This window comes from Mastomys coucha, unplaced genomic scaffold, assembly GCF_008632895.1.
Source record: "Mastomys coucha isolate ucsf_1 unplaced genomic scaffold, UCSF_Mcou_1 pScaffold22, whole genome shotgun sequence".
Classification (NCBI taxonomy): Eukaryota; Metazoa; Chordata; class Mammalia; order Rodentia; family Muridae; genus Mastomys; species Mastomys coucha.
The window spans coordinates 228,932,961-228,946,172 of NW_022196905.1; the positions used below are offsets into that span (position 1 = coordinate 228,932,961).

A 13,212-nucleotide genomic window follows, 5' to 3' on the forward strand; every position below is an offset into this window, starting at 1 on the left:
GCAGCCAGAGTGCTTGGAGATCTTCCAAAATGTCCTCGTGTGAGGATTATGAAAGAAACATCCCGCTGGGGGAAAATAGAGAGGGGAGAGATGGGGTGATGAAGTGGGGAGACCTCTCATTTACTTCAATACCTCAGATAAAGATTGAGAAGCTCCAGTGAGAAGGAGACACAGAGCTAGGATGAAAACTTCCACATCTCAGGTCTCTCTAGAGAGAGTCTATATACCACCAAAGGACATATACCACCAAAGAGATGCTATCTTCAATTTTAAATCATTCCCCACTTGACCCCTTAAATGGGACAGTGGCCATTTCTTACAAATTGCCTGCAGTCATCCAGGTTTACTCCACTGCCTAATTATCATAACGCCTCTTTTGGGGCTTGAACAGGTCACAAACTCCACAATATCCTTTCCTGTCACCTGTTGACCCTTGAGCCTCTCTCTCTGTCAGCCTTCCCTCTCTCAGCCTCCTACCATTCTACTTTACAATGCAGCTCGGCCTCTGTTTCCATGAAAGAGAGAACTGACCCCAATGTTCATTCATACGTTGATCTTGTCTCTGATTCTTATGCATAATCTGGAGCTGTGAGCTGGAAGTATTGCCCTTCCAGTTCAGGAGCTGAACTCTTCAAGAAATCACCATGCAGAGAAAGAGTAGGCCTGCAGAACAGGAGCCCACTGTGACTACAAGGCATAGCAGCCTCTCTCTTGCTGAAGGCAGACCACCAAATGCAAAACAGCATACTCCCCACCAGGCAGCCTTCATTCATTCATTTATTTGACAACTATTACGTGCCAGCTTGCATTCTACTAGCCAGGCATCATCTGTGTTTCTAAGCAGTTCACAGACTAGTTATGGGATGGGGAGGTAGGGCATGGGGAGTGGGTGTGTATGTGTGAAAGCTTTACATATCACCAGCTCGTACTGTCACTTTAATCTTCTCCTGACAGTGTATTATATCGTAAGCATTCAAAAAGATTTTTTGACTGCGTGCCTATGTGAAGTAATGTATCTGTCAATTTCCTTCTTCCTGGGGAATTCAGACTCTGGTTTCTCCAAATACTGAGCTATGTAATAGCACAAAGGTTGGACCGGCCAGAACTTATAGCTATGAAGAGTTCAGGTCTAGAGGCCAAAATCCTGAGTTTCAATCTGGCTCTTCCACTTGCAGCAACAGACTTTGATCCTTTGTGCTTTCAATTCCTGTTGAAAATGGAGATGATAATAGAAGCTACCACATGGGGTCAAGATATATCAAGCAACCTGTCTCACTTTCCTTCTGTAATAGAACTCTCTGACAAAAGCACCCTAAGGTATGCTGTAATGGTTAGTTTCAATTGTTGTCTTGACACAACCCAGAATCATCTAAGAGGGTTTCAGTAAGAGATTGGCTACATTGTGTTGACCTGTGGGCATGTCTGTGGGAATTGTCTTAAGTTAATCAATATGAAAAACAAACAAACACCCCACTGTGGGTGGTACCATCCCCTAGGCAGGGAGTCCTGAACTGTATAAGGGTGGAAAAATGGGGGATGTCTCAGAAGTTAAAAGCACTTGTTACTGTTACAGAGGACCTAGGTTCCATTCCTAGCACCCACATAGCTCACAACTGTCTGTATCTTCAGTTTTAGGAGGTCCTACTCCATCTTTTGGCCTCCTCAGACACTGTATGTCCATATACCCATAGTGTACACATGTCCAAGCACCTAAGATACTCAGACACATAAAAATAATAAAAAATAAATGAAGAGAGTCCCACACTGACAAGCCAGTGGACATACATGTATTGTCCTACTGCACTTGACTATGGGTGTGACGTGAGCAGCTGTCTCAAGTTCCTGAACTCCTGCTCTTGTGGCCTCCTTGCAGTGATGGGCTACAACCTGGAATTATGAATTCAAATAGCCCTTTGTCTCTTATGTTGCTTTTTGTCAAAGTAGTTTATCATAGCAACAGAAGCAAAACTAGGACAAGAAAGGATTTATTTCAGACCACAGTTTAGGGTTACAGTCCACATTTCAGAATCCCAGTGTCAGGAGCTTGAGGCCCTAGTCACCTTGCATCCACAGGAGAGAAGCAGGGAGCAAAAGATGAATGTGTGCTAATGGTCAGCTTTCTCCATCATATACAGAGCAGAATGGCTCTGCTTAGAGAATGCCGTCCCCCTCAATGGGCAGGTCTTCCACCTGACTTAATAGCAAGCAAAATAATCCCCCACAGCTACACCTAAAGGGCTACCTCCCAGAGTGATCCTAGATTCTGTCATATTGATAATTAACCCTAGCTATCATAGTGCCTGCCCAGTAAACACTGATAATGTTGAGCTACTCGGCTGTGAATAACAGCTATCTGAGGAAGTAAAGAGAAGGTCCGGGTTTATATAGTCTACCTATGTTGACTTCAATATGTAAATACTTCTACTGTGGGAGTAAGGCCAGCAGGGGTAAATGTAAAAAGATTGGTTCTTCCAGTGATTAGCATTGACTTACCCCCATGGGGCAGGCACTGTGTGTGAAAGCTTTTCTTTAGCTTAGCACATGTGAGTTCACACTATTAGCCAGACCCTTTTCTGTCTGAGTCCCTACTGTGTTAAAACAAATGAAAGAATAGTGAAGATTGGTACTGTAAATCACTCTGCAGAGAAGCCAACTGCACTCATCCAGTTGAGCCAAGAAATGAGGCAGGTGCCTGGCACTGTCTGCCATGTGCCATGTCATTGGCTTTCTGTAGAGTGATGCTACGGTTATAGCAGCCATTGCTCTAAAGGATTTATTGCACCCTAGGAACTCTGCCAGGTGTTTTTGGTAGAGATTCCACTGTATCCTCCGAACAACTTTGTGAGACTGGTGTTGTAATCCTCAGTTTACGCTGAATGAAACTGGGGGCTTTGGGAAGTCAACAACATGTTCTTATTCTACCATAACTAAATATAAAAGCCAGGACTCAACCATGGTCATATTCCAAAGGAGCTGACATAACTACATGACAAATTTGAAGCTCCACTATAATTCTCCTAGTGACCACGGTGTCCTCCAGAGCATTCCTCAGGCAGACAGGCTCAAACACTCTGTGACTCATTAACCCTTCCTCAAGCTACTTACCTGACCTCTCTGGCCTCAGTTTCTTTATTTGTACAATGGAGATAAGTGGGAAAACTGCTCTGAAATGATGTTAAAATGAGCCAATATGGATAACATTTATAAAATGGAAAAGGCAAGTTTTATATAAGTGTTGTCAAATGGAAATAAGGTTCTTTCAGATGAATCAAGGACTTCCTTAGGTTTCATGGTAGATGTAGCACATATATGCAGTAGGCAAGCTGCTCAATTTTCTCCCTGGAAAGACCATGGAGATGAAACCAAATAACATGGGAACTGGATGCAGATAATCCTAGGAGCAGACACACACTGTGTGTTGATACCAATTAAATAGCCTCTGAAAGAGCAGTATCCTAACAGGAAGGCACAGGTACGTTGTCTACTCTGGTTCTTCAAAGGTAGCTGTTAATGGCTCTTAAGGGCCAGATGACAGAAGGAAAAGTGGGTTTTTACATGGCTACAAATTCATCACTCAAGCTTTCTCCCCTCCACTACACATAACTCTGACAGTACTTAACTATACAACTCTCCAGAAGGTCCCCATGTTACTTTATTTTCTGCTACTCTAACAGAATGGGCAACTTATGAACAATAGACTAATACTATTTAGCTCTCAGTTCTGGAGGCCAGGAAGTCCACGATAAAGGTGCTTTATGTACATAGGACCTTTTGAATGCATCATGTGATGGAGAGCAGGGAGGGCTGAAGTCACCAAGCTTTAGATCCACTCTTGTGATTACAAGTCTATTCCAGTGATCACATCAATCCAATCATAAGGAACAAGCCACGTGAGCTAATTGTGTCTTATTGCACTGGGGATTATGTTCCCACGACCTGATTTCCAAGGGTATGTGCTCAATCTGTAGTATCCCTAAGGCACAGATTTCTTTCATAGCCCTACATATAACAAGTAAGTACTCTTATTGAAAGGCACAAGTCTTTCACAAATCCAGTAAAGATATAGACCCAGCTGGCTTTCCAAATGTACTTGGATGTTCTTCATTCTATTTTTCCCAGAAGCATTCGCCTAAAGATGGTAACAGCAGTGTACCACAGGGGATCCAAGCACACCCCAAAGAACCATTTTGCACAAAATTAACAGCACTTCCCAAGCCCTTTCCTGCCACCCACGTCATTTATTGTCAACTACTGGACTGGTTGTCTCATGTTGTCTGGTAAGCTCTAATTCATTAGAGATTTCCTCTTCTAGGGAGAAGGTTACAACAGGATCTAACTACCAGTTTGCTATCAGATCATGATAGATGATACCATTGGAATGCAATCACCGTAGATATGTTTGTACTAACCAGTGCAGTGCATGAAATTTTCTTCTAGCCTAATCTGAACCAATCAACCTCTAAAAGCTGTCTTGAGACTACAAAACATTGACTTACCATTTGGTGGTGCTAGGGAATTAAAGTTGACTTTTAGGTATATTAAGGATGCTGCCAGTCTTCATTTTAAAAAAATCATTTTCTCTTACAAATACTTCAAGATCTTTGAAGAAATAATGGCATACCTGCTTCCCACATTGAAGAATTCCAGAGTGCACCCAAGGACTGATGAAATCAAAGTGTGTGTGTGTGTGTGTGTGTGTGTGTGTGTGCGTGTGCATGTGCATTGTGTGTGTTGTACATATGATAACTGAGGAATAACTGCAGGAGGGCATGTTATACTAGTCTCTCTGCTTTATATACATTTGAAGAATTCTATAATGAAGGTTTTTTCTACTTTCTGAATCAGAAATATAGGTGTTCTTCTAAGTGGTTCCTTCTTTCCCACTACTTGCTGCCCTCCTGTACTGTATGTCATCTTTAGAATTCATCTCTCTCTATTATCCTCTCCTCTCTAGCCAACAGTACCTCAGCCAGCTCCTCACATCCTCTCTAACAGCCTCTTGCCCACCCCCGGTCTCAAAGCTCTATCATATTCTCGAAATGTGAGTAAATCATCTTGGACCACATCAAATCTGGCCACACCAGTCCCCTGCATGCTTCTCTGCAATGGTTCATCATTACCCACCAGTGTTCTATCATTAGCCAGAGGTGCTTCCTGAGCCATCCATCTACATGCCATTCCATCAGGCCTGAAGCACAGTAGACAGTGGGGATGTTGGGCTGTTTGTCATTCATTTGGCAAGAGCTGATGGAATTCCTTTGGTGAGAGCTCTTTGCTAATGTGGGAGCACAATGGCAAGATTACATACTCACAATCCATGGTAACAAATGGTGGATGACTTCATCTGTCATCCCTGAGTTTGTTATCTTCTTTCTCTTGTACCATTCCACATAAGCAGTTGCTTTTGTTAGAACCCTCTTCTACAACCAGCTCCATCCCATCTGCTGAAAGTCTGCACACTGCACACTCTTTGGGATTCAAACCATCCATTGCTTCTTTGGGAATTTATCCTAAGGCCTTCTGACTTTGTTTTCTATCATCATTTCACCAGTGTCTATACCTGGCCTAGGTCAAAGATGGGATGTAATAAATGGTTATTGAAAGGATAAATCAATGAATGGGTTAATAAATGGGTTTCTGCCTTCTTTAAATTGGCTTTCTTGGGCTTTGAGTTATGAGAGGTAAGAGATTATATCTGAGCATTATTCTGTATCCTGAATCACTTAAGATGATGAAATACATTTTGTTAACCAAAGCCATTGAGAATGGATATTCACTTAAAGCAAAATGTCTCTTGTTCCCTGTTCCCAATGCATTTATGTCATATGTAAGAAGGTGTAATCTGTTGAGTTAATGAGTCATACTGAGTTCATTTTTTAAAAAATTTTAGGATTGCTCATTACTCCTAAAATGCTGAATTGTATTATGACTATTAAGAATTAACTTTTCATAACTTCCTGGAAAAAAAAAACAGATCCCTTTGTCCATAGCATATCTCAACAAATATCCTAAAGAGTATCTTTTCATAAAATTGGCCTACCTCACACCCTGCCAAACTGTGCCCCCTACCTTAAAGCTAGGTACTAAACAACACTTGTCACAAAGACCATGTACCAGCATGAGAATGAAGATGCTTTCTGCTTCTTTCTCCTCATCTACTAAACCATGAACACAGCACATATAGGGTCTGAATCAGCAAAAAGAGCAACACTGTAAAAAACTAGGCACAGGGGCTTCAGTTTCCAGCTCTCTCACCGTCTGTCTTTATCTCTCGATCTCTCTAGTGAAGAAAGCAATGCCTTAGTAATTGAGAGAGCAGCATATCAATCAATGCTTGTTAAAACAAACGTACAAAAATGGAAGCCTCTAAGGACCAAAATCAGTAGCAGCTAAGGTAGCTCTGGATATGTGAGAAATGAAATAAGAGTCGACAAGACGCCATTGGGGAGAAGGGAGCCTCTTTTTAGCACAATGGTTTACATTGTTTGCTAAAACACAAAGGGTGCAATAAAATACAGGTGAATGTGCGATTTTACACATCTGCATGAATAGACACCCTATGCTATCGCGTGAGAACATAAAATCGACAAGGGTTTTCTTTTCAGCCAGCGTCACTGCAGCTTAGTTGATGACTAATCTTACAGATTAAATCCGATCACTGGATTATTGATATTAATTCTTTCTTTGGGTTGACAGCTGTAGGATAGAAACGTCACAGAAAACTCTGAAATCGACTGAGCCCAATTAAGGAGACAGGACCAAAGTCAAAGCACAGACGATGGAGTAATCATGTCTCACAGCATTCATTCTAAGTCAGAATATTTTTAAAACCTGAGGAAGTGAGTTTGAAACACTACATTAAGAGCAAGACTGTTTTGTATGAGTATATAAGCCCTATGCCATTGTTTTAAACCTAACCTGTCAACAAAGAGGAGACACTTCCCTAAGCTCTTAAGGAACAAGAAATGTTCAAGGATGGAGGCGGCTTTACTGTCTTCAGTACTTTAAGCCCTGCTTTTAGGTAAAGCTTTTAGTTAAACAAGGACAAGTCTAAGCTGGCAATTTGCAAACATGCTCATTTCTGCACCCGTTCATTAGCGCTCTGATTAGAATCCTAATGTAGAGATGGGGGGGCATCTCAAAGTCAATTCATTTATGAAAATGCTCATAAGTTTAGCAAGGCATTGTTCAAATAGAAACATTTCAGGATGATAGAACACACAGAAGGAGATTTTAAGGGATAGACAAGCACACTGCTATGATGACAAAGTTACTCACACTGAAATGATAAAAGCTAAAGTCAGAAGTGAAAAAAGTTAAGTATTAATGATGCTTAATGATGCGGATGCCAGCAAGCATGGTCAGCATGCAAGGACAGAAGACAGTGTGGAGGAAAACTGGGTGGCGGGGGTCACAGAGAGAAGACCGAGCCAGATACCTCTGGGAGAAAAGTGACTATGAGGTTGGTCGTTGTCAATCTTGATAACAGCTACACAGGGATTATGTTACTTTTATATTTGTTTAAAATTGTCCATGATAAAAGAAAAGTATGAGAGTAAGAGAAATGCACTGATTTTAAGTGAAACAAACAAGCAAACAAAAACAAGTTAATAACTCTGAAATAAATGCTTTGACTGTAGACACGAAAGGAAGGAAACTATTCAGGGGACAAAATTGGGACACCAAAGGAAATTTTAAGAGAAAATCAGGACTAAAAATAACTGCAAGAGAATTTTTGTAGATGATTTTATTTTCAATTTCAAGAAAAAATATTGTTGAAGAACATCATGAAGAGAGTGGTAGGATGGTACACACTTATCATCGCAGCACTGGAGAGACTGTAGGAAATGAAGTCATGAGTTTGAGGCCAGCCCCAAATGATAGTAAGTTCAAAGCCATCCTGGAAGACATGGTGAGGCTCTCTCAAAAACTCCAATGGTAGGCATGTTGCTCAGAGGCAGAGAGCTTGCCTGGCATACACAGGCTCCAAATTCTGCCATCTGAAATCAAAGCAGACCAAAAACTGTATGTCAGAGAGGGTAATGGAAAAGATGTGTGGGTGTAAGAGGCATAAAATCATCAAACATTCCCAAGCTTAAAAATCATAGAAATGACTTAAATTTAAACAAACAACTCCTATGAGGTAATAAAGAAGAAAGGGAGTGCAGATGCCTGTAGGTAGAGAAGGCTTCTGATGTGTAAAGGTCATCTCAGGAACCTAGGAGAATTCTTTCCTCCTTAGGACAGTGAGCATCTAACCCCTGCCAGCCTTGTATCTAATGCAATTTGTGCTTGGAATATACCCCTTGATATGACTACAAGAGGTACTGCTCCTCCAGGGTAAGGGGGGAAACAACGCAGAGTAGAAGGTTCTACCACCAGGGCTACAATTACAACCTGGCCAAATGTTTTGGGTTTGGTTTTGTTTCCTTGGGACAGGGCTTCAGAGTCGATATGTAGCTCAGACTGGCCTCAGGCTCCTAATCTCCTGCCTCAGCTCTCTAGGCTCTAAGACTGCAAGTGTGGGCTGGCATTCTGGGCTTGAGATGTATTATGTTAGAGATTTGGGTTTTTTTTATTATTTTGTTTTTGTGGTGCTGGGATCCAACCCATAGCTTGTACACAAACATTCTATTACCGAGCTACACCTTTAGCCCAATCTTTTCATCACTGATGCTTTTTTTTTTTTTCTGAAAATTTAGTATTATGTTCTTGGTGATTAGCATCTAGTAGATTCTTAATAAATATTTATCGATTGGATGATGGGACAAATGAATTCATATATGAATGGACCAAGGTGTTTCCCTTGTACAACACCATCTCCATTGGCTATCAGGGCCACAAAAGCTGTCCCAATGAGATCATTGCCATGTGTGTCAGCTGGGGATGAACACATTAGAAGAGCTGGAGGTTTCATAATCACCCTCCATGCCTCCCTGTCTCCCACTCTCCCAGTCTAACTCTCTGTCTCACTCTGTCTCAGTGATTAAATGAGTGTAAATGCAATGACCTCGTTACATCAGTTACTTCATCTCCCAAGTTCTGGATGCACAAGATTTTCAGAGACTGCATTGCATCGCCCAGAAACATAGACAACAAACAGCAGTGGAGTAGTCTATCCTTCTCATTCCTTTTGCTAAAATGCCCTTGATTTCCCCCCATTAATTGCATATTAACATATCTAACACAGAGAATGTCTTCTAAATTACCCACGGGTGCGAGGGATAATGTAGTGTGTGCGATGAATGAAGGGCTCAGCTTCTCAACGCTCCCCAAATACTTCTTTCAGAAATGATACACTATTTTCTCAGCTTGAATAGTCTTTTCATACAAACCTCAGTGACTACCAAAACAGTTTAATGTTATTAGAATATCATCAGCTTTCATTATGTTTAATAAGAGATGGTGACAAGAGATAATTTTAAATACATTTTCACCAGAATTAAAATCGCAAGTTGTAAAATGAATCCTAGAAGTGTCAATTATAATGAGATGTAATTCCAGCTTCCTTCAACTTCCTCCCATTCACTGCTCTAGGATGGAACTCTAGCAGTCAGCCTACAAGCAGAGGAAGGGCAGCTAAAGTCTCAAATACCAATCTTCATTCTCAAAAGAAAAACCTGGAGCTTCTTTCACCAGCTTACTTGACACTTTTAATGGCTCATTTTTCTAAGTCTATTGCATGGCCAAATACGTCATTGTCTAGCCATCCTTTGTATGGTTACCGAACTATTACCCCTAGACAGGGTGATAGGCATAGCATGAACCAACAAGAGAGACAGAAGGCTATATGCTCATTCCTTCCCATTCCCATAACTAACTCACTAGAAGACACCCTAGAAAAATATCAAGTTAAACATGGTTGGTGTTATATCTTGTCAAGAAGGAGGAGGAGGAGGAAGAGAAGAAGAAGAAGTGGGATTCCTTTTAAAAAAAAGCCCACTTGTTATATAATGGAATAAAAACAGAATCAACTCAAGGAGAGAAGAAAGAAAGCAAATAGGTAAGCGCCAGCTGAAAGAGGTCCACCCACTGAAAAGGAAGCAAAGATCACCCTAAGATGCAATGCAAAAGCCATGCATGTGCCCGTGCATGAACACACATGTGTATGCACACATAGGTTGTCCAGAAGAAGCCAAGGTTTTCTGAAAACAAAAGTCAAGTTCCATGGAAGGGAATGTTGTAACGTTTCCTTGACAACGCCATGCTCGCATCTACCGGGGTGATGAGTTCCATGTACTTCTGCTGAGCCCAGAGACCAAACAGCATGGGCTAAGCAGTCTGATTCTATTCCTTATCCACCAGGAGTTAATTACCTGGTTAGAGTCTCTGAGGAGTCCAGTCGGAATTACAGCCCACATGTAGATAGTCACATGATTTGCATGGTATAGGGAATGCCCAAAGAAAGAAGTGTCCCTTGAACAAATTCTAATAGAAGAAGAGCAGGTTAGACCGAGAAAGCAAAAGTAGCCGAGTGCAGGTCAGATCTGGCCCTCCACTCCAGTTTGTACATGTTTTCAAAATGTAAAATTGATGCTAATGTTTACAAATCCTGGTTTCCCATTTCTCATAAAAGAAAAATTAAAAGAAAGAAAAAGAAGAAAAGAAAAACATAACACAAACAACAACAACAACAAAAAATAAACAACAAAAATAAAACTCACTGTGAGTTGGCCAAGCCAGAGCCTCTGTTCCTTTTCTCCTCCTTGAGAGGGAAACTGAGTAACAGTGAACTGCAGCCTCTTCTTGGGGAACTGGTACTCTCTCATTTGCCTCAGATACCAGAGTGTCCATTTCACCCACTAGCCTACCTTCCTTTTGCTATGGACAGCCAAAGGGTAATGAAGAAAATATAAAACCATTTAATCTGTGAGGGCCCTTAAGAGGATAGGAACTGCACAAGAAGACCAACAGAACTAACTTGGACCCTTATCTCAGAGACTGAGCCATCAACCAAAAAGCATTCACAGGCTAGACCTAAGGCCCCAACACATATGTAGCAAATGTGCAGCTTTGTCTTCATGAGGGTCCCCCAACAACTGGAGTGGAAGCTGTCCTTAAAGCTGTTGTCTCTCTGTGGAATCTGTGCCCCTAACTGGGCCGCCTTGACTGGCCTAAGTGGGAGAAGATGCGCCTAGCCCTACAGAGAATGTGCAAGGGTAAGAGGATACTGGCAATTGGGATGTAAAGTGATTAATTAATTAATTAATGGAAAAATATTTAATCCTAGCCCTGTGGAGGCAGAAGCTGAAGGAGAGAAAGTTCAAGCCCCACACAAGTCCCACAGTGAGACACTGTCCAAAAAGTAGGAATAGGGAACAGCTTTCCAGAAAGCATAAAAGAGCATCATGTTTTTAAGAGACTGGAGTGTGGTAAGTCAGAATGTCCAGCCACAGACAGACCTTATTCAAGGCAGACTCACAGACAGAGAGATTTTTCAAGCCTGTTCACTAACTCCACTTGCTGGGTGATGCTCTTAGGATCTGATTGTTGTTGTTAAGGTTGTGGGTAGAGAAAATGGATCAAACGTTCAAGAAGCCCATCCATCATCTGCTTCCCACAGACTTAAGTATTCAGAGGCTCACATCTCTTGCAACAGGAAGAGAAGCCATCTTCACTCTTTTTTTTTTTTTTTTTTTTTTGGCAGAGTAAGAATCCATTTTTTATTCGGGCTCATACCGGGTTGCCAGGACCTTTGGGTAGAGGAAGTGAGATTGTAGATCGGTGGACTAGGATGGAGTGCATTTTCATGAGTTCTTCTATGGAAATGGCTAAACAGTTCCATCAAAATTTTCATGTAAATGTTAAGACATTACAACAAAAATTTCATCTGTCTTGAGCTGATGCCCAACAGGTGGTCTTAGATTGTCCTCATGGATCCTTGGAAGCTATTGTCTCTTGCACATTGCTTCAGCACCTAGAGCCCTGTACTGTGGCCAATTCTCCTCGATCCTCTCTGCAGATCCAGCACGTAGTGCAAAGTTTACATTATGTGAAGATGCCTACAGGGGTTCTCATGGCCTCCAGCCCCTTGTGGTTCCCAGAAAGTGGTGTCTGTGGCATTGCTGTTTGTATTTAAATAGCTTTGCTCTCTTACTACATGGTTCTGATTTAGAAGGCTAATAACAAAATGGCTTCCAGAATGCCAGGGCATAGCTTCTGTTTGACACTCTTCTGCATCCCACTCCCTCTTACCACAGTTCCTGGTTAGTTGGTAAGCAGACCTTTTCTATGTATTAGCAGCAATGCTAAGCAATGAAAAGCCAGATTTGAGAAGAGGGTAAATTATTTTGGTTTTAAGGAATTTAACACCCCAGAAGACAAATATTTATTTATAAAACAAATATAAGGACATGATTATTTTACTGCCCACTGGCGCATAGGGCAGTGTGAAGACCACATGAAAAAGTAGCATTTTACTTGGTGCCCAAACAATTTATGAGAAGGAAGCCAACCATGGGAACATCTGGGGGTCATAAAGAGTGATCTAGGAGGAAGGAACGGCAAGACACAGGACTCAAGGCAGGAACAATGAGCAGGAAAAAGAGCAGGGAATGAAGCCAGAGAGGTGGATCCTAGGGGATCGCGGACCAAGTCCAGCCACCATGTCTGTATGGTCTGGGAAGTAAGGATATGTTTTATGTTTTTAATTGGTTGGGGGAAATGAAAAGAAAAAATATTTCACGACCAGTGAAGCTCATATAAAGTTCAAAATTCAACATCCTTGAACAAAGATTTGCACATCTATGGGTTTGACTGGGCTTATATTTAACATTAGAACTTGAATAATTCCACCAGAGGCCAACTGGCTCACAAAGCTTTGGATATTACCCAGACTTCTAGAGAGTAAGTTTGTCAACACTGTGCAACTAGATTCTTTTTTTTTTTTTAAGCCTACAGCACCCAGTATTCCCAGGCAGTCTCCCATCCAACTACTAACCAGGCCCGACCCTGCTTAGCTTCTGAGATCAGACGAGATCAGGTGCATTCAGGGTGGTATGGCCACAGATGCAACTAGACTTTTGAGTCTACTTCTATAAATGAATAAATGCTGTATCAAGCATTACATTGTCCTCAGGATAGATGGTAGATTGAGTCACAAAATGAAAGATTCTTGATGCCTGTGAAGGTGCCTCAGTGCAGGCTAAGAAGGAAGGCAACTTCGGGTTCATGGAGCCCTTACTAGTGCTGTTTGTCACCTCAACACAAGCC

General features: G+C 41.6%; 1 non-coding gene across 1 annotated transcript; it reads right to left on the reverse strand.

Annotated features, from left to right (window-relative positions):
* Nucleotides 1–12,891: 12,891 nt before the first annotated feature.
* LOC116071521 lies at nucleotides 12,892–13,010 on the reverse strand. The gene has a single exon (XR_004110938.1). It is a non-coding gene; the product is annotated as a 5S ribosomal RNA (ribosomal RNA).
* Nucleotides 13,011–13,212: the final 202 nt, after the last annotated feature.